Genomic DNA, 22,472 nt, shown 5'->3' on the forward strand with positions numbered 1-22,472 from the left:
CAGAAAAATCGAGGTATGAAACCATAAACATTACGCACATCCTCCCCTCCTATATATGCTATAATTGAATCACAGTTGAAGCAGCACTGAAATTCATGGTTAGGCTTGAACACATACTTGAGTTCTGCTTACTCCAACTGAGCATGGCTGATTTTCACAAGATAGGGATCTGGTCTCTCTAGAGAGATTAAATTGTCCACGTATCAGAGGCAGGAAGCAGTAGTTAAAAAAAGAGAATGATGATCCTCTTCAGAAGCAGACTGGTTACTCAGGTCTCTCAAACAAGGCAAGTAGATTGTCTTAAACATCAAGGAAAGGAATATATGTATCTTCCAAACAATGACTCAATGAATAAATCATTATACCTGGTAATAACAGAACCATAACTAAGTGGTATCAGGAGTGGCTGATGGCACTAAGGCTTTACTTCTGCAGTAAAGTCCATACAGCTCAAGAAACCATGCACAAAGAAGGTAAAGTACAGGTGTGTTTGCATTACAGAAAAAAATAAATAAAGAAAACACACACATGCACACAAATTCTGCTCTGACTCCCCAAGCACTTTTACATCTGATGAAATCGAAATTGTGAGGTTCTTTAATCAGATTTAATGAAAAACAAAAGAGGCTCTTTATAAGGGCATTTGGAGCCAGGCTATACAACCAGCATTTGATCTTAGCAATTTCTCAAATAATAAATAAGTAAACATTAAATCAGTACTTCATAGACACAGTTTCTCTATTCACTGCCTTTTAGGTCACTCTTCTATGACAGTCCAATCCACCAACTATGAGATCTTGTTGACAGTCACCATGTTCAATTTAGTTGTGAATGGAACCACTGGATGTCCAAGAACAAACCTGGACATGCCTTCTTTCTTTTCTTCTCTTTTCTATCCAGTCAATAATTTCTACTGTATTTTGACTTTTAGTCACCAGGATAGAAAATGTTCTATTTAGGCATTTTTCAGTTCTCCTATGCGTGCTTCTGTCATCTTGACTGCATTTTGTGGAGCTGCCTTTCAGATAAGTAAAAAAATTCAGTTAATCTATTCCATCAAGACATTAAGTCTAGATTGATTTTGTATCCTTTAAAAATTTCACAGCACATGTTGTAACTTCAATCCTCATCTAGTATAATCATAACCGAGGTCTGGTTTGCCTCTGAATTAGTTTGGTCATACTTCTGAAGACAGAAAGTACCACCAGGATCATCTAATCTGAACTTCTGCATAGCACAAGACACTTCTCACATAATACATCCTAGAAATGGCAGTCCTAGAATTTCATGTGTAATTTCACCACATATTTTAGAAAGGCATCTATGTTGGGGTTAATTTTTTCACATATTAAGAGATTACTCTTTCAAATAACTACAAATGCTATATTTTTATGCAATATAGTTTCAATTCTGCAATCATTTGTGTCTTTTTTTGCCAGTCTAATGTTACATGTTGGGCGCATCCAGGTCATATTGAAATAATTTAACATTACGTGGATAATCAAATAGACTGAGCTTCTCTAAAAGTGACAAAATCTTCTCGAAATTTTACCCATGGAGAAGTGCAGGTTGGCAGAACTGTTGCCTGAGGTCCCCCTCCAACAACACTCCCTCTGGAGGTCTCTAGCTCAACCCCCATCTTAAAAGAGTACTATTGCCAACACTAGATAAAGTCATATATGGTTTTCTCTAGTCTTGAAAATCTCCAAAACCAGAGATTTTAGGTTTCCTCTGGGTAACCTGCTCTGGTGTTGCACTTGTCAAAAAGATTTCTAACATCCTACTTGAACCTGTCAAGCAACAATTTGTGGTTCTTGACCTTCTTTGTTGTATCCAGCACTAGTAAGAAAAGTTTGGCTCTATCATTTTTATCACTGTCCTTCAGCAGTTATAGACTTCTATCTAACCACATTTTAGTCTCCTCTTCCTCAGATTAGGTAAAACTAAGTCAACTCTCTCAGCCTCTTCTGACAGGTCAAGTGCTTCAGGGCCCTCAGCTCTCAGTAGCTTCAGCTAAAGCTTTGCAGTTTCTCAGAATTTCCATGGAACTGAAGGATTCAGAACTGGATGAAGTGTTCCAGATGTGGCTCAACAGGAGCAAGCAGAAGGGCATGACAACTTTCTTCAGTCTGCCAGCCACATTTCTGCAAAACTGTGAGTTTTGCTTTAATATGGTGAGACCAAACTGTTGACACATGTTCAACTCGATGTTTGTTATCACCCCCCAGGTTCCTCTTTGAAGGGCTACTCTGCAGACAGTTGGTATCCAGCCTGTATTGATGGAAGGGTTACCCCATCCCAGATGCAGAAACTCAATGAAGCTTCTGTTTGTTCAGCTCTCAAGGTTTTCAAGACCTGTCTGGACTGAAGCTCCACCAATCAGTGTGCCAGCCACTCTTAATTACTGTCATCAACAGATTTGCAGAATGTGCATTATTTTTTTTCCACATTGTTGATGGAGATCTTCAACAACATGGACCCCAGTATTAACCCCTGGGATATTCAGTTTTTACCTGTTGCCACCATCATATGTCAAGCCATTGGCTATTACCCATCATTTCCAGCAGTCCCAGGGATATAAGACCCTTTGCAACAACACAGAAGGCACAGGAAAGCAAAATGACATGAAATGGTAACATGAGGAGGTATTCTTCAAAGCCCTACCAGAGATGACAAAGAAAAAAGACTTCTAGAAATTTGACAAGGATATTTTAACTTTTACAGGCATCTCATAATGCAATATGGAAACTGCAAAAAAAGATTAATGCCAAGACCAGTTATGTTAAATGAAATGATTTAGCAATGGCTACTCTCAGCAAATACACTATAAAATTGAAAATGTGTGCTGTCAATACACCTAACAGTATGTCCACTATCAAAACGCTGCAAGTTTTGTCATAAGAAACAAAAAAGTACTAATCAAAGGTCGATTAAAAGAAAGGTGTTGCTGAGGAACTTTTCCAATAGGAACTGTGTTTCTCTCTACAAATTATCTACAGTAGTTGTCTAAACACTGAACTTAATTTTGTTCGTATATACTAAATGAATATTAACACTTTTTCTCTGTATGAATGTTTTATGTAGTTAAATTACCTACATATCTATGAAATATTATCACTTTCTCCCTTCAGTTCTCCTCTCTGGTAGATTCTAAAATGATTCTCTGAAACATCACAAAATAAAATAGCTTTTTTCATAAATAACTGGACTATATTTTCTTCCCAATACACTTTAACAAAAAACCCCAAATCACAGCACAGAAATTCATAGTTGAAGGGATAAGGATGGCCATTCCATCAGTCTCATCAGTTTTAGAATAGTCTAGAATAGTCTATAAATAACCAGCAAATGCAGGAGAAATAAACAGATGGGCAGCATAGGTATGTTATCTGTAAGGAAACAGCGAAGCTGAAGACAACAGATCATCTTTCCTCTTCACTTCTTGAGATTACAAACAGTAATTATTTTATTTTACATCATTCCGGCTTTGAAAAACATTATTTTTCTCTTATCTCCGCATTTCTAAATTATATTTTATAAACTCAAAATGAATCAATAACGTAGGATAAAAAGACTGAGCACATTACTGCAAACACACTGTTACTCCAGGCCAGAACAGTTTAAAGGAAACAGAATTCACTGTTTGGGAAGTCACAGAAAGTTTGTGAAAATGCTACAACATGTAAGTAATGCTTTCTTTTAAGTCTACACAATACCTACTTGCTCTTTTTCACCATCTTTATTTTTCAATGATGTTTTCATGGAAACAATAGATCAATCAGGATGTTTTAATTAAGAAAAAACTTCAATTTTATGCAAGTGAAATTTTCCAAATTCTGTTCTGGGAAGGAGCAGCAATTCACCCCAGGACTGAAGTTCTCTTTCATCAGTACAAAAACAAGTTCGCTGATAACCTTTCCTATAGGAAGAAACACTGCTACCCCTAACAACGTGCCACCTTGAAGCAATCTCAGCTTGAAAGCAGATACAATAAATGGCATCAATGACACTGCCCCATTGGTTTATCCAAATAATTTAAAAATATATATTATTTTACTCCCTCTGTAGTAGAACTAGTCACTGTAAGCAGTTCAGAAGCTGAGTTATGTGGCGTAGTGCACAGTTAAAATACTTAGCATGCTTTCCTTGGAACACGCTGAAGGATGCATCAGATAGGACCTGGCATGGTAAATATATGCTTAGTCTTCCAAAAATGTCTTGCATTATATCTTTCTTTCAGCATGAAGAACCAAAAAGGAAGACAAAAAAGGGAAAAGAAAGAAAGGTAAAGAGTTGCATGTTGTCACCTTCCATCCAGGGTGAAAAATAATCTTATTTTGATTCTATTTTGAAGCTTTCGCACTTGACATACAAAGCTCTTTGTGTGGGGGGAAGGCAAAAGGCCAAATGTTAACTTGGTTAGCAACTATTTTGTGTTTGAAGGAAATGTGCCGAGTAGCTGCTAAGCTGGAACATTTGAAAAACATATGCAGCATGGCTGGACACCTTGTGTTTGGGAATAATATTAACGATGAAGATAATGGCTTCCCAAACAGCTTTCACATTCATATTGTGGCGTGATCTCCTGATTTCCTTTGCTAAGGACCTCTTTATTGTGTACCTATCATGGCTTCATAGGAGCTAGGTGACTGCTGTAGAGAAAAAATAATGGCTGATATTACTAAAAGAGTATGCTAAATAACTTTTGTGTTTTTTTGATTTAGACTAGAGAATAACAGGGTGCTTTATGCTGTACCTGATAGCTCTTGGGTTGTATGTCAAAAATTACCCAGATTAAAAAATCCCAAAAGCATTTGAGAAATAAAGCACAAGGTAGCTCAATATTGAAGAGCTTACAAAACATGCTGAAAACACTTTTTTAGCCTTCTGTATCTTGAAGTTATATCTGAGCATTATCACTATCTGAAGATTTTTGTTACATAAAGGAAAAATGTACTTACTCTTCTGAGAATCAATTGAATTGGTAAACAAAAAAAAGGAAAGGGTTTTAAGAGTAAGCATTTTCAAGGATTAAGCTTACTCAAAGTTTTATATAGAAAATAAAAATGCCACTTGAGGAAAGATCAATAGCTTATGTAATGTAATACTTAATTTGGCTATAAAGTACAGACATAGAGGGAATTTTTATCATTTTTACCCACCTCTTATAGAACATACCATACACGCTGCAGTAACCATTAATCTGAACAAGTCTGTATAGCAAACTTGAGGCCTTTGATGTAATACTGGTTTTCAGTGCTCATGTGTTGAGTACAAAGTTCCCCAAAGCTTTGTTATTTGAAGAAGACACAAGGTCTTCTTCTGGCAGAGCAAGATGATCCCAATTTCAATGTATTTGCACGGTCATAAATAGTGAAAAAAAAATGTTTTGCTTTTCTCTCGACAACATTATTAACCCCACTCCACCCCATTAAACAAAGTTTAAGACCTTAAAAATCTTAACTGTCACAGAGATGTTAAGGATCTACAACTGTAAATGACATGAAAGGAAGCTGTGGATGATAAGAAATATAAATTAAAAATGGGCCTTTTTTTAATTATAATTTCTCATTATAGAAAATTGGCAATTTTCTGTCCAGAGACAAAAGATGGCTTTCACTTTAAAAAGTTAAAACATGTGCAGTATCCTAATTAGTTGTCTCAAGTTCCTCTATAGTAAAAAAGACAAAAGGCACTTTTAGAGAGCAACCTCATCCTAAACTAGATTTTTAAAATAAGTTGGATGAATCACATTTATTAATTTGTCCAAAGTTCTCCAAGTGTGGACATCAGCAGTGGAGCTCTATTGAAGGTGGCTTAGGTCCACGCTACAGGCATCTTCAGAAAAAGAAGACGAATCCTGCTCTGAGGAGTGATGGGTGAAGAACACCATCACCAATAGGACAACTTCCATTGAAGGGCTAAGCAAAAACCAAGACCAGAGAATCACTCAGTAAATTTGGATCTTGCTCTGATCTCTAAGAAACACAACTATATACAAAGGCAGCTTTGTACCCCGGGTGTGTGTTAACTCCATTCATCTTCCTCAAAGCATGTAAAACGTAATCTAACAAAGTATGTGCAGATAAGTAGGGGGAAGGGAGCTGGCAAGATTATGTAAGATTATGTAAAAATTTCAAGAGAATTATGAAGAAAGAAATCAAATGAAATTGCACAGACAAAACCAAAATGAATGGATTAATTCCCAGCAGTCATGATCTCATTGCATAAGGAATAAATAAAATTGACCTCCTGATAGGGACTTACTGCCCCTATAAGGCTTTGCTCTTGAACATACACAAAATCTGCACATACTGTATTTATTTGAACAAGCTCCACATCACATCCAAATTCCTTGACTAAATTTATTACTACTAACCTGCAATGTGGAGCTGGAACCAGCAAATGAAACATTTCCATTTCATGGAATACCTTTGATTCCTACAGGAAAATATTTTTTTTTCTGCTATAATAAGTATCATAATGAACTTTGTAAAACTATGTGTTAAATTTATGGCTATTTTCTACCACTGCTTTCCAAAAAACATAAAATAATTCTGGATAAACTATGCTACCAAACTTTAAAAGTTACATGGGATTTATTAATATATAAAGATGACTGACCTTCCCTCATTTTTCTGGTTGAGGACACTGAAACACCGTTCTGTGGTTTTCACCTGGCTGTACATCAAAAACTTTACATACCAGGTTAATATTATGACACCTTCATGTCTTCTGGACAGCATTCTTCTGAACGCTTATCCTGACTCTGTGTCAATTCGTACATGAAGTTAATAGAAACAGCTTTACCAGTTTTTGGTCATCAAAATAAGCATCACTCATTGTCTGGGAGATATCAGAACAGCCCCTTTTGAATTCAGTTTTCCATTTGTTTGCAGTCAAAATCAACCATCACACTCTATTTAACTATAAAATAGTTACAGAGGCTCATTTGTGAGCAAAAGGAAGATATTGTAAGGTATGAGAAATTTTAAAAATAGCTTTATAAGGTATTTCTTTAGTTTTTAGAGATATGGATAGATTGATAAATAAAAGGACATATAGCTTAGAAATGTGTATAAACTTATTATTTATATTGGATTCCATGCAAATTTATTGTAGTTATTATGTAACGTATCATTTCAGAAAATCCTCAAGTACCTCTGACCCTCATAATAATTTCCCCATTGTTATTTGCAGGTAGCTTGGTTTTGAACCCGATTTATTCAAAGCCACTTGCATCCAGGATAGGTAGTTCAGCACTGAATAACAAAAGCTTTGCCTTATAAATGATCTGTCTCACTGAAACTGCTCTCCTTCCCCTGCAAAAAATTCCCACCCATGCTAAGCTGATATGCTCTTTGGTCTTGTGGCCAGAAACTCATGGGTTTTTGCTCAAAGGCTGTTTATAGAATCACAGAATCATCTTGGTTGGAAGAGACCCTCAAGATCATGGAGTCCAACCATAACCCAACTCTGGCACTAAACCATGTCCCTAAGAACCTCATCTATGCATCTTGTAAACCCCTCCAGTGATAGTGACTCCAGCATTTCCCTGGGCCGCCTGTTCCAATGCCCGACAACCCTTTCCCAGAGGAATTTCTTCCTAATATCCAATCTAAACCTCCCCTGGTGCAACTTGAGGCCATTTTGTCTCATCCTATCACTTGCTACTTGGGAGAAGAGACCAACACCCTCCATGTCACAATCACCTTATGATCTTGGATGAAGGCTGGGTTGGAGTGGTAAAGTTACAACATGCCGCGTGTGCTTTGTCACCACTCTGGGTGTAGAAGAGGGTTGGAAGATACAATCCTGCTTCTAGTGGTCCAAATGGAATGGCATAAGGTGAAGGGGGCTATTTCAACTCAGAGTTCACCAGGAGATCATTCCTAGACATAATTAGCTTCAGTAAAACTCAATGTCCAGACATATTCTAAATGCAAGTAAGACAATAAACCCAATTTAAAAAACATGCACCACAAATGTCTGTCCTGTTAATAGCCAGCATTGATATATACCTCTGAAAACACATTTGAGAATTCTACTACATTAAATGAGAAATGAAGGAAGTCCTCAAGAGCATCTCTTTTCCACTCTTTATGTTGAAAAGAAAGGAAAGCAAAGTGAACCCAAGGTTCATACTAATATGCAATACTTATGATAAAATTTGTTATCCTGTAAAGCATATTTTTGTAATTCTTTGTGAATCAGGCCTGCTGACAGACATGTCCTCCTGAATAACACTCCAGAGCTCCAAAGTAAGACTAATAGAAATTTTCACTATGAGGATCTTGCATAATTTAATGAGTAAAGGACTAAGTTTCATGCCATATGAACAATACATATTCATTTTACTCTTGCTGTCTTATTTGTAAATATAATTCTGTCTTTTCCCTTACCCTTAATAAAACAGACTAGTCTTATATTCATTCCCAGTAGAACAGCAAATTTCACAGTCACAGAATCACACAGAATCACAGAATGTCAGGGATTGGAAGGGATCTTGAAAGCTCACCCAGTCCAATCCCCCTGCCAGAGCAGGAACACCCAGATGAGGTTACACAGGAAGGTGTCCAGGCAGGTTTGAATGTCTCCAGAGAAGGAGACTCCACAACCTCCCCGGGCAGCCTGTTTCAGTGTCTGTCACCCTCACTGAGAAGTTTCTTCTCAAATTAAAGCGGAACCTTTTGTGTTCCAGTTTGAACCCATTACCCTTTGTCCTATCACTGGTTGTCACCGAGAAGAGCCTGGCTCCATCCTCATGTCAGTATCTGCCATTCTTTGGGATATCCCCATCACCACAAGAAATTATCATTCTGCACAGGAGATTCAGAAGTACCGTAATGCAATAAGCACACCCATGCAATCAGAGTTGAAGTAAAAGGTGTATATAATTTTTTTTTAGTTATGTTGCTTCTTGAAAAACTATCTTAAAAAAAAAGAACAACTTCCAAAATAATGGCAGAATGTTTACGCACAAATAAGGAATTCGAAAGAAAATTTTTGCTATATGCACATGCAATCTGGTGTGCATTACAGCAATCCACTTAAAAAGTCTGAATGAATTCTTACAACTTATAGATGAAATCTCACCCTATGAAGATCTTTCCTAACTTAAGGTTGCATCTCATATAGATGGTTATCAGCCTCTTGTCAAAGGAAAGCAGAAAAAACAATCACCTCTATAATTATTTGGAAAAGAGAAGCACTTCTATAGGCTGATCACACCTACGGAAGGTGTGGTGAGAGAATGTGTCACCTCTGGATGTGCCCTTCTCCCTGCAGACACAGGAATGGAGGTGACTGACAGAAACACGTGCCTGGTTGCCAGCTGAGAACTTCACCCTTTAACCAAATGGACATGCTGCTATCACAAACCGGGAGATTATAAACTAGGGATGCACCTAGCGCCAGACACTGATCTGGTTTTCGCAAGGAAGGCCACTAATTAATTAATTAGTATAATTTATTAAATACAAAAATGAACAAAACAATTCAGCTCAGCCATTTTCCCTGACTAATCTAAATCTGGCAAATTTTATGATGAATCCGTGTAAGATGTGTATTCACATATGTTTATAAAGAAAGCATTAAAATTAATTAATTTAATTTAATTAAAATTATAATACATGGTATTAGATGCACGTAGACGTGCGCTCCTTGGCATGTGACTGGAGAATGCACATTTACTTGAATTGACTTCTTCTATTAGAAAACTTTTTCTGTCCACTAAAATCAGAGGCCAACAGAGTGGTTTAACAGACGTATTCTCGCTTCCTTAACACAAGCAGTGTGCACATAGACATTGCACATTCAACTCGTGGCATTTACGCCATAGAGTCTAATCCTGTGATTAGATTTTTATTCTTTTGGAAAAGCCTTTCTAATTTGATAAATGCAAGACGTGGAACTCCAGATAAAAATCACGTTATGAAATTGATGGGATAAGTGTGTCACACACTGAGTTAAAAAGCAAATGTTTTCACCAAAAAAACAGTGACCAGTGTGCATTACTTATAATCTGCATGTGTTTTTATAAAGGCAGAGTATATTTCTCTTTAAGATTAAAATAATTGATAACTGAGATGTGTCTCTCAGCCTCTCAGGCTGAATTTGGCTGCCTCCCGCCTCTGGAACCAGAAAACTAACAGGGCTTCAATATTCAATATCCAAAACTCCTACCAGGACTCTGCTACTTGCCATCTGAGCATGACCGAGTATAAATGACGGCTGAATTAATCACATTTTAAGGCTTCTTTCACAACTGTTGCAAAGCTCATGGGGTCATTTGCCCTCATACTAAACCAGTGCAAAGTTTGTGCGTGGTGATGCCACGACACCCGCCAGCTGTGTCTGCCCAAATGGCGCTGGCTGGGGGAGAAAAACGCCAAATCAGAACTGAACAATGTGCCCAGGTATTAAGAGTAAGGAGACACTAAAAATCACTGCCTGACTTGAAAGGCTTTGAACAAAAGCATTAGGATGTTTCTTTTCATTGGGATTTCATTCATGACGCTGAGAACAGAATTTGGCCCAGCGTAAATATTTCATTAGTTAAATGTTAATGATTGTGTGACACTTGCCATTTATTTAACTAGGCAAAATCTTCTATGCTGCAATTCATGAATGCTTCTTAATTTCTTTAAATATAGGCAAATTTATATTCATAGTAGCCTTGTGAGCATTATCTCCACTATATACATGAGAAATATAACAGAACCATTAAAATATTATTTTCCCCAAAGCAGTTTCTTTAATCAGCAAACACTTTTCTTTTTTCTTTACTTTCTCTTTTATTTTTCTAATGTTAGAGAGGAAAAGGAAAACATGAAGATTCCAGAACTGAACAAAATGACTTGGCATTTGGAATTAAGTTAATTTGAACCACCAGCTAATTTGGTTAATTTAGAACAATGGATTTAGTTAGTCCCTTACACTATGCCTATTGATAAATACACCACAAAATTATTAAGCATTTACATAAAACCAAAGTAATATACGCTGTCATTAATTCAAAACAAACAACACCATCCAAAGCCACCGCAGGAGTTCTCTGATTAAACATCCTCATTCCCTTCTCCAGAAGAAAAAGGGAAAACTCAACAAATATAATTTTGAATTGCATAAAACTTTCACAAGAATGCTTAAGCCGGTTACATTTCACTTTGTGTTACGACATAGAACGTAAACTTTGAGATGAAATTTTGTAGGTATATCATTTAAAAGCGTAACATTCAGAATTTTAATTTGTGAACAAAATTTGCAAGTCCTTTTTGGTTTGGTTAAGATTGGATGAATACTTTGAAACTTTCAAGGCTGAAAGTCAAAGTGAAACTTAGTGACTTGTGAAAAACTACACAAGCAAATGCTGGCAGCTTTGAGTATCTGAAATGTAGACACTCTGTACTAGTGAAACCACCATCTCTCAACAGCAGTCTTCCAATGAATTATATCTTAAGTGATCTCGGTCATTTCACAGCAAAACAAACAACAAAGTGGTTTTGGGGAACCTCATCAAGTCATCACAGCTCACCTTTAACAGGAGAAACAGGTCCTACGTATCCTGGTCTCTTGCTCTGCAATACTGGTTGTCCCCTCAACACCCATTACTATAATACTATAGATCCTTCAGACATTTATATAAAATGAAGTACCATTACAATAGTTTTTATGGAATTATTTTTTTATTATAATCTTGAGAGGAAGGAGAGCAAAGAGCATCTACTGTATGTGGGTTCATTACCATAATGAACTTTCCTGATAGTTTATCCTGTTTCCTAATGAAAGCAAAAAAAAACCCCACCGTGTCTCTATTAAAAAGCAATCAGATTTGGTAGCCTGGTGACACTTTAAAGACCACATTATGTGGGAAAACAAAATAAACATTTACCCTGGCAAATGAAAGTGAATTTGGGTTTTGACATACTTGGCAGGAAGGTAGAATTATATTCACGTCAAGTATGCAGAAAAACTAATATAATATTTAAATATTTGCTTAAGTAATACAGAATTTAAAACAACACATTAGAAGAAATCTTTTTTGTGAAATATTTGTAAGTTTTTTAGTATAGGACATGCCATGAAAGTAATATGTTCTGCTGAAATTTCAGACTTCTAATGCCTTTGTTACACATTCCCTTCACTTGTAAAGGGGTAAAGAGTCTTCACCTTCTACTGGCAAGTCTTTATTTATATTTCCAAGACAAAGGCAGTTCTTATACTGATGGTTTAAACTGATAATGAATATACACAGCTTTCTAAAAAAACAACCCTCGAGAATCTGAATCTTACAAATATTGATATAATGAGCTAATGTTAACACTATCTCAGCTAAGTCCTACAGCACTATTCTACTGTTCAATATGACACATGTGCAGTTATTTTAAAACTCCTTTTGTTTGCAGCAAGATATATTCAGTGATAACAGTTTTTTATATTGCTCAGGAACTGTCCGAATGCTTTAAGGCAATGACCTCTGAAATTCTCAGCTTTACTTAATAATGTAGCACTAATTCATAAATTGAACCGGATACTAAATATGCACATATTGGACTTTCCTTTTTTGGGTATAAATGTAAATTCATATTGGCTGCACATTTCCACAAAAATCAAATTTACCAATGTATCAAAATTAAAAATTACTACGAAGTTAGAGGTACAATATTCTGAGCTACTACAAGTATTTTAAAGCATTTATTTTATCTCATTTGGAGAGATAGGCATAATTAGAAAATATTTTAAAAGATTTCTAAATCACCCTAATATAATAATATAATAATTCAAAGCAACAACACCAGTCTCCATTATAATTGTACTCTGTAGAAATGTGTCATATTAAAATAATTTGAAAATAATTCATTTAAATGTAACCTGATTTGTAAATTTAATTATGAACTATTTAACTGCTCAAATTTTCAGTTCTTCTAAATCAGCACAGCTCCTCTGAGTCCCATCATAACATCAAAGCAACTGCTTATTTCAAATCAGCAATTAAAAGCGATATAAACAGTGTTCACACTGTAAGACATAGACAAAAAGGGCTACTTTGGGGAATTTGACTTTCAGTGTTCTTAATTTGAAGTGCCTGATACACAAGTTGTTTGCTGCATTAATGATAGCTTTTGAACATAGCGTTAATTAATCCAGCCTGTTATAGAAATAAATTTAACAAGAGACTATTGCCTGAGCATTCTTAAATTTCTTGCAATAAAACAACACCTTCCAAAGATGATAGCACTGTCTAACTCAACAAAGGAAAATAGATAACAATTTTAAATATAGAAAGAATTATCTTTTTTTTTATAATACTTTTGTTCCACTGTTGGTCAAATGATTTTAAAATGTAGAAAGCTTTGAATTCAAGAGCTTAGCAAGAGAGATCTCAGAATCCTACTACCAGGATAATCCTGTCAACAGGAAGCCATGGCTCTAATTCCGGTTCAAAATCAGTTATAAAGTTATTGAATATACCATATAGTTCAGGTTGATATTCTTGTTGCTGGGCACTGACAGCTTCATTATTTCATTTTGGAAACATCAAAAGTTCTTAAGAGTTCTAAGGATTTCTTGCATTCAATTTAGATTTTCTTGGAGGTTCGATTGAATGAAATGGAAGGTTTAGAAGTTTTTTCAAAGATGGAGGAACAGCAAGATAAAGATCTACGAAAAAACATATTTAAAAATAGCCCAACTCATAGTAGTTCAAAATATTGTGACAATTTAACCTTACTGGGATGCAAAGAACAATACCTTTAATAACCAGATTTTGAAGCACAGCTTTTATGGTTGAAGTCTATTTAGTATTAAGGGTGCTTACAGCGTAGCAACAATAACAACCACAGTTTGGCATCAATTACTTGACTGCGCTGTTAGAAGTTGCTGTAGGTTCTCATTCCATCATCTACGCTGTTGGAGAAAATTTGTGCTTCATTGCTGGTTGACTGGCTTCTTCAGGGTCTTTCTGACATTTTTAGAGTCTGATCTAGCATTTCTCAATGATGCCAACGTCTCTTCAACATTTTTGTCTCTTTCTTTAAAATATAATATAGGATAACAAAGTTAGGAGTCACAGCAGTCACCTCACTGACAAACTCCTCTAAATACTGGAACTAGAAATCAGATCTCCAGATCATCAAGAGTTAACTCCCATTTTAAGCAGGGTGTGATTAGTAGCTGGAAATCTGCCTGAGTTTAGTACATCTGAGGATGCCATTACAATTTTCAGATACAAAATAATTAGCTGATGATATGGGCTGACAGCTAATACATCTACAATAAACATTTAAAAAATTATTTCCAAGCGGATGTAAAGTATGTGTTCCGTTTCTAAGCTGTTTGATATGGCCTGTGTAAGGAGCTAGGACACGATACCAGATGCTCTGTGTTCTACAAGCTTTTTCTGCAGATGTCTGCAGCCTGAGAAAATCAACAGTGCTTTGAATAACACTCCTAGTAAAAGCATCTTCTTGTCAGAGGCACTGTATGATATAGGATATGAATCCCACACAAGTGGATGAACTGATTTTAAATAATACCATCTGACAACGGTAGAAAAAATTCTTAGTAGGTCTGACAAAGTCCTGGAAATGGCTGTTAGCCTTGGGAAATAAAATCCAGCCCTCTGACAGAGACTACCCGTCCTTCTTTCGTTTGATCAAATGGAAACCCAAATTTAATGATTGCTTCCGAAACTGCAGAGGCAAAGTTGCAACAGCACTGAATGCTGCTACCAAGGGGTCCATATCTTTGCCCCTCACATGTGCCACTCAAAAGATGAGTCTGGAAAAAATGTTTCAAATTTATTTGAGAATGAAATATATGAATCTTAATACATATACATATATATTTTTATATTGCCATTTTACATTGCTTTCTTGCCATTGCTTTTAAATAAATCTCTTTCAGAACACCAAAAGTATAGTGTGTCTGATACAGACACCAATGTGAAAAAGAAATTCTAAAAGCCTGCCACTACCTGTGTACAAAAGTGAAAAGATTTAAGTTGTCATAAATCCACATATTCAAATGAGAATAAGCCTCCCTCCCCCCCCCCCGCTTGTTAAATATCTATTTCTGAAAAGTATTCTCTATGCAAAATCAGTATTTTTTCTAGTGACGGTATTATGGTCTTCCCTGGAAATACAGGTCTACTTGTGGACGTGCTTTGTCAAGCCAAAGCAGCAGCAGCAATGCCTAATTTTTGCCACATTGAAGTTAGCTAAATGTGAACCACAGATTATTAAAAAGATAAATGCTGGTCTCAAAAATATTTGTAAGATTAAACTCCACATGTTTACTCCATGAGGAATTTCTGAAAATAAGAACTGAGTATCAAAATTAAAATCACCTTTTCTGATTCATTTAATGAAAGTGCATAACTGTCTGGGTATCCTCAATTTTGACCAAAAGTTGTAGAGTAAAATGGAAGAAAAGACAAGAGAGAACATTTAAAGCCTCATGGGCAGAACATCAAAATGTCTCACCCAAACGGAGATGTGCTACTTTGTGTAGAGTTAATAATTATGCCAGTTTATTACCCATGCTGTTCTGCTAGGAATGCTGTGGGTCCGTTTTCTAGTGGATGCATCTCACATTTTGCAACATGTAGAGCTTAATTATATTACTCTACCATTTCAACAGACATTTAAGATGCTTAAATCTTACTGGTTCTGATTCCATAGCCACGACACATATGTGAAGCTACCACTGAGTGCAATTTTACACAGCAGCCAGATCATATTCTGACGGAAGAATACAGCAAGCAACATTATAGATAAAATAAACCACAACGACTGAGACAAAATCAAAGACAGAAAACCCTGTTCCTTGTATACATAAAATGTCTATTCCAGGAAATACCAGCAGCTACAGATTATAGAAAGTGCAGAAGCTGGAAAGTCCAATTATACGCTACCTAGATTTTTAAACAGTTTTTAGAAATCTGAGATGGTTTATCACTTATGTGATTTACAAAAGGTCATCTATTTCTATTCTACCTGCCATTTTAGCATGAAAAATGAGTAACTTCAGGACAGCATCATAGAATGATAGAATAATATACACCAAAAAAAGTTTAGGACCTTTCCAGAGACCTCTAGTTCAACTCTTTGCTCAAAAAGCCAGTGAGATCAGGTGGCTTGAGAAACTGAACAGACAGGTTTGGATTATCTCCAAAGTTAGAGACATCCTCAACCTCTCTGACCAACCAGTTTCAATCTTTGACTGGAATTTTTTCCCCCCTATTATGTCTCAGTCCAAACACTGTCCTTTACCTCACATCCTATCTCCATGCACATTGAAGCAGAGTCCAGTCCCCTGAACTTCTTTGGTGACCAGAGGGCTGGAACACCTCTCCTATGAGGACAGGCTGAGAAAGCTGCGGTTGTTCGGCCTGCAGAAAAGAAGGCTCCGGGGAGACCTTATTGCAGCCTTTCTGTACTTAAAAGGGGCCTGTAGGAAAGATGGGGATAGACTTTTCAGCAGGGCCTGTTGTGGTAGGACAAAGGGTGATGGTTTTAAACTAAAAGAGGGGAGATTCAGGACAGACATGAGGAAGAAATATTTTACACTGAGGGTGGTGATACCTGTCCCAGGTTTCCCAGAGAGGTGGTGGATGCCCCATCCCTGGAGACATCCCAGGCCAGGCTGGATGGGGCTCTGAGCAACCTGATCTGGGTGAAGATGTCCCTGCTCATGGCAGGGGTGGCACTGGGGGAGCTTTGGAGATCCCTTCCAACCCAAACTATTCTGTGATTATATGAGTCTATGACCCTCTGCCAGACTCGCTTAAGTATGCCAAAGTCCTTCTTGTACTTGGGAGTACAAGATTGGACACAAATTCCAGATATTGTCTCACAAGTGCCAAATAATGGGGAAGCATTGTTTCCCTTGACCTGCTGGCTAACCTCTTGCTAACACAGCACAGTCTGTGGCTGGCCCACAAGCTGTACTGCTGCATGGCGTTAGCGCATCCCACATTTGCCTTTGTTGAACTTCATGAGGTTCCCATCAGTCCATTTCTCCAGTCTGTCCACAAGGTCCTTCTGAATGGCAGGCTTGCTTTCCAGAGATTTCTCTGCTCTGGTATCACAATTCAGTATTTATTTTCCATGCTATGAATTGCGGCTTTTATTTAGTTTGTAAGGTTCAGCAGCTAATCACTTCTGAGTTTAATGCATAAGGAGAAAGAAATGCTTCAAGAAAATGCAACACAATGGGAAGCAACTACCCTGGTTAAGAGATGTCCTGTGCTCACGTACCTGATGCTGACCTGGACAGGCTGGAGAGTTGGGTGGGGAAAAATCTAACTAAATATAACAAGGGCAAGTGCAGAGTCTGGCATGTGGACAGGAACAACCCCAGGTTCCAGTATAAGTTGCTATCAGAAGGTAAATGCCAATTTCGATGAAAGGGATTCTGAGTAATTTCACAGAAGGTATTTGCAGGGTTGACCCATGAGCCTGATTAAAACTAGGTTTTGTTTCCAAGCTGGAGTCTAATACAGAGAAAAAACATTGTTATTCCCTTAGTGAATATACGGATAAGGAAAGGAAAAAAGGGCCTTCTCTACTATACGTGTCGTGTATAGAAACAGTAGATAAATGAACCTTCAGATAAATTAAGTTGGCATTGCCTTAGGTTGAGAGACATGCATCAGCCTTCTATGGATGAAACAGGAAAAAATCCTTTTCTAAATATTGGTTTGTGAATACTCTCAACTACCTGTTAAATCCAGGACTCTGCCTGTTTAATCTCAAAACTTTCTCTTCTGCAGTAGTTGAAATAGAAGAACGTCATCAAGCCCTCTTCTGTTTTATGCCATAGGGAACCTTCCCCTATGGCCTTAATTGGTGAAAAGAGCTTATTTTCTTCCACAGAAGGCTTTTTGTGATATGAATCCTTCAATGGAAGGAGAGAGAAATTCTGAGCACACGTTGTATGGCTGGTTGTGAGGCTTTCTGCCAAAAATATGAGGTCTCTGTGCTGAGGTTTTAGTCTCGCTCTTCACAGTAGTGTCAGAAAATCTTTTCCTTGCAACAAATGACAAGCAGGAATGTCACAGAGTAATACTGACAAATAGGGACAATACAGACAAAATTATATGGGAGCAATTTAACCTCATGTGAACATACTTTTAATTCATCTCACAACTCCATGGATTTTTCTTTTGAGTTTAGTAAATACTGGGCGCAAAAATCTTGGAAATGGTTTTATGCCAGTGACTAATTCTTTCAGGAAAGCCTGAGATGATAAAACTGTTCTCAGTACAGACCTTGTTAACATCTGACCTTAAGAAATAAACTGTTGCCATTTTTTCTTCATTCGGAAAGGACTTACTTAAATATTGCGCTAATAGATCTTAAAAGATCAGTAATTTGCTACATAAAGGTTCAAATACCTGAAATAAGAGTCACTTTATTGCTCCCAAAGCACCTGAAATACATCCTTTCTTGCAAAAAAAGATTTGCATTATCACATCTCTACACAACCTCTGAAATACAAATCATTATCATCACTGATTTCCTTAATTACTTCAAAGCATGGCAGCAATTTCAATAACATGCTACCAATGTGACCTTCGTCAGACTTCAGCATAATTATTTCTCCCCAGTTCTGCAAAGTTTACAGAAATAATAACTGTGTTGTGAGTACCAACATACGGTGACTAGTACATCTAAGCAAAAAACATGTTAAACACAGGATCACAAATAAACACAGCATTAAAATACACTTAGAAGAAGAATGTTTCTTTAGTTTTACATTTGGCTTCTACTCAAATGTTCTGTGGAAATACTGTTTATATGTATGTGTGTCTACACTTAATTATATATATAAATAATATATATATATAAAGTTTCCTTCAAAAGATTTAAGTTAAAACATGGTCATTTGGGCGGCAAAAATACAACAGCCCAGAATCTTCCTCTTCTTCAGAGAAAGCAAACAGTGGCAAAAAATACTCAAAAGACTGAAAATACTCAAAGAACTGAAAGACAGAAAAGCAAATAACACCTTGTCCTCCCAGCAAAACAGCCTAAATTTACAGTATGAGCAACGTTCACTAAAATGTTCTAAAAACAACAATACCAGGACTGAAGACCCAAACAAATAGCGCACTTTGTGTCACCATAGCAATCAACCCCAATGCAAGAAAGCCCTAATAATCTTAGATTTGTAGCAGCACAAAAAGTCTATTGATATTATTGGTTATGACAAGCAACTTTTTCCACTCGATAGCTTTTCCCATTCTGATCAGAATTACACAACATTTATAGATATATAGATAATAATGGAAAAGTGCTTCTGTTTATTTTTCTATTTACTCTTAACCATTTCAACCATTACCCAAGAGAAATAGAGTTTACCCAGTACGCCAAACATTCCCAAGCAATGTGTAATCAGAGACATCATTGATACCATTTTTATACCGAATAATGGTTAGAAGCACTTTGATGCCCGGACAGTTGAGGCACTACTAGTTGTGCCACCTTTACACTCATCTGGAAACACTGGACTGATGCAATACAATTAATTCCCTCTGGATTCCTAACTTTGGTAAGGTATGTTTTGCAATATTTAAAAAAAAATTGCCTATAGAATAAAGGGTTTTTTCTTGATTGATGTTCCATCTATGTTCTTTCTAATCTTTGAATCTATGTATAATATATCAAAATAAGTAGACAGTATATGGGGAGCTGATGTTGACCTGATAGTCTATTAGAGAATGTCATCACAGTCTTTTTTCATACCATCAAGGTCCCACTGCACACACAGAATCTCTCTCCAAAAAGAACCATCCGATCAGCTGAATAGCTCTATAAATTCTATTTAAACTGCCTGGGTCTCCAGCAACTTCAGTGGGAGATGATGAGGCGCTTAAGAAAAACCCCAAACAAATCTAAACATTTTAATCTGTAGAGAAATCTCACCCCAAGATGTATTCTTTCATAGGGTGTAGCTGTTAAAATTCAACAAGGGTTAACACTTAAAAACTGTGATTTTAAAAATTAATAAATTATGAGATTCAGGCATGGTATCATGAGATAACAGAAGTCACCACTCAACTAAATGCAAAATATACCTTCTGTTGACAAGCATCTGAAATCAGTAAGGAAGTGTAAAATCATAATTTTTGAAGAATCAGAAAAATAATTTTATGGCAAAAATTATACAGCAAAAACTATGTGCTCTGAGAAACAATGCCCTCATGCTTAGTAACACAAAACTTTTTAGTTTGTCTTCCAGCATGCAGTTTCTATTAAGTATATGTTGTCTGTACTGCAGCACTAAGCTTTCCATGTGGGCTTTAAATCAAATTCCAGTTTGTTATTGATACACCCCGCATGAACAGATACTCCCTGAAGAGGAATGACCCCACACAGCACTTAAACTGGCATAATTTTTGCAAGTGAAATGAGTATAGTAGTACTAAAAAGCCTCAGAGCTGCTTCTAAATAATTTCCCGCTTGTTTACTTTGTGCATCTTTTCCAAATTAGTGGAATGAATTTGAGTACTTTAACACCATCTTTCAGATCCTGACTTCACAGAAGAGCACATAGTTGTTGTTGCTGCTGTTTTCTGAATTATCTCACCAAATTTTAGTTGTCTCCACTAAAAGATGCCAGGTCCATGCCCTAGCGCCAAGGGCAACCAGCATGGACCAACCTGTGTCTGTGCCTCTGCTCTCCAAGTGTCCCCAAGAGAGCGGTCACAACCCAACCATCCCATAGAGAGAGCTCCTGGCCCAGGTTGACTCCCAGAGGGTGCCCAGAAATTGTCTGGGACAGTGCTACTTGGCTCAGGTCAAAGCATGACCAGATAAAGGTTTTAATAATAGAATATTATATTTTGGGTTGGAAGGGAGCTTCAAAGCTCATCCAGTGCCACCCCTGCCATGAGCAGGGACATCTTCACCCAGATCAGGTTGCTCAGAGCCCCATCCAGCCTGGCCTGGGATGACTCCAGGGATGGGGCATCCACCACCTCTCTGGCCAACCTGGGACAGTGTCTCACCACCCTCATTGTAAAAAATTTCTTCCTCATGTCTAGTCTGATCACATTCCAGTAGAAAGTAATCTTCTTGTTCGCTGACTAATTTACTGCTACAGACCCAACTAAATGCCAGGTCTACCTTGTTTCTATGATTGAAACAGAGTGGACTTCTAGAGCATGATTTCTTGTACCCTCAGGTGCATTTATCTGTGTTTAGGTGTCTTGTCCAAGCATAGATTAATTGGATCTGAGCACAGGCAAAATTATATGGGAGCAATTTAACCTCATGTGAACAAAGGATTTATTCCAGACACATCTAGACGTCATTGCAATTGTGTATTTTGCACAGGGCCCACTGTATTTCCATGAGCTATGTACAGATTTCCTACTATCATAAGAATACTAACGAGCAGTACAGGAAAAAACACATCCACAACAAACTTCCTAGAACAATAATATTTACCTGTAGTTTTTAAATACTTTATGTAGTTCGTAGGACAATGCATCTCAAAGAACCACAAGCTTCTGCCAATCCCTTTCTGTAGGGATGTAACTTAGTTTTAACATTCTGCGGGCATCTAGCCTGTTTTCAAGGTAGTGTATTCTCCTAGGAAAGTTATTTTCCCTCCATTGTTTATTCAAACTTGCAATATACTATGAAAGCATTGTGGCGGCTGCTGCAACTGAATTATTGCCATATAACATCTGAGTGTTGGAAATATATCCCTAAACTAGCAGTCAGAGTGGCAGATGAATGGTGTTTTTCTTAATCCTAGGGGAATAAAAGTGAAACAGAGCATTCACAGCATGATGCTCTATGAATTCCGTTGTATGTCAGCTTAGACTTCTGATGAGAAGATTTTTTGCTGGCGGGGGAGGTATTTGAACTGTAAAATAAATGATAAAAAAAATGGATATTTATAGAATAAGAGAGAAGTTGGCTTTGCAATGACATTGACTGAAGTTTTAAAATAGATATACTTGATTTTAATAACAAGAAATGGAGAATTTGATAGTGGTTCTCATACAAATAATTAGCAGAACTGGAGGTACCATTCACAAAATCACAGGCAAACCTGGAAATAGTTCTACTAGGGACAGGTCACCTGAGGGGTCCAGAGTAGCAACATAAGGACACAAACAGCCAAAAGTGCATCCCTACCCAAACTGCATAATAAGGAAAACCACAAAGATTTTAAATGACCATGTCCCTTCTCCCCACACCAATTCAGCCACATCCCACAGGAATCCTAACTCTCCCCTATAAATGATTTTTAAGAGACAGAGGAAAGAAATATTGCAATCCACTTGCAAGGTCTTATTTCTCGTGGATTCTGTCATACAACAGGCAACAGAAGGGAAATGGAATTCCTGAACGCCACTGGTTGTTGCAGAGCTTAACTTGTACAATAAAAAAGGGGTGATAGGTAGATCACACCATTAGATTTTATTCTCAAGAGGCTGTCATCTGTTATGA

General features: G+C 37.0%; 1 protein-coding gene across 20 annotated transcripts in view; it reads right to left on the minus strand.

The window, feature by feature from the left end:
* The window catches only part of SUPT3H (SPT3 homolog, SAGA and STAGA complex component), a 285,057-nt gene that overhangs the window by 61,361 nt on the left and 201,224 nt on the right, over positions 1–22,472 (minus strand). The gene's annotated exons all lie outside the window — the stretch shown is intronic.

Source organism: Columba livia, chromosome 3, assembly GCF_036013475.1.
Source record: "Columba livia isolate bColLiv1 breed racing homer chromosome 3, bColLiv1.pat.W.v2, whole genome shotgun sequence".
Lineage (NCBI taxonomy): Eukaryota > Metazoa > Chordata > Aves > Columbiformes > Columbidae > Columba > Columba livia.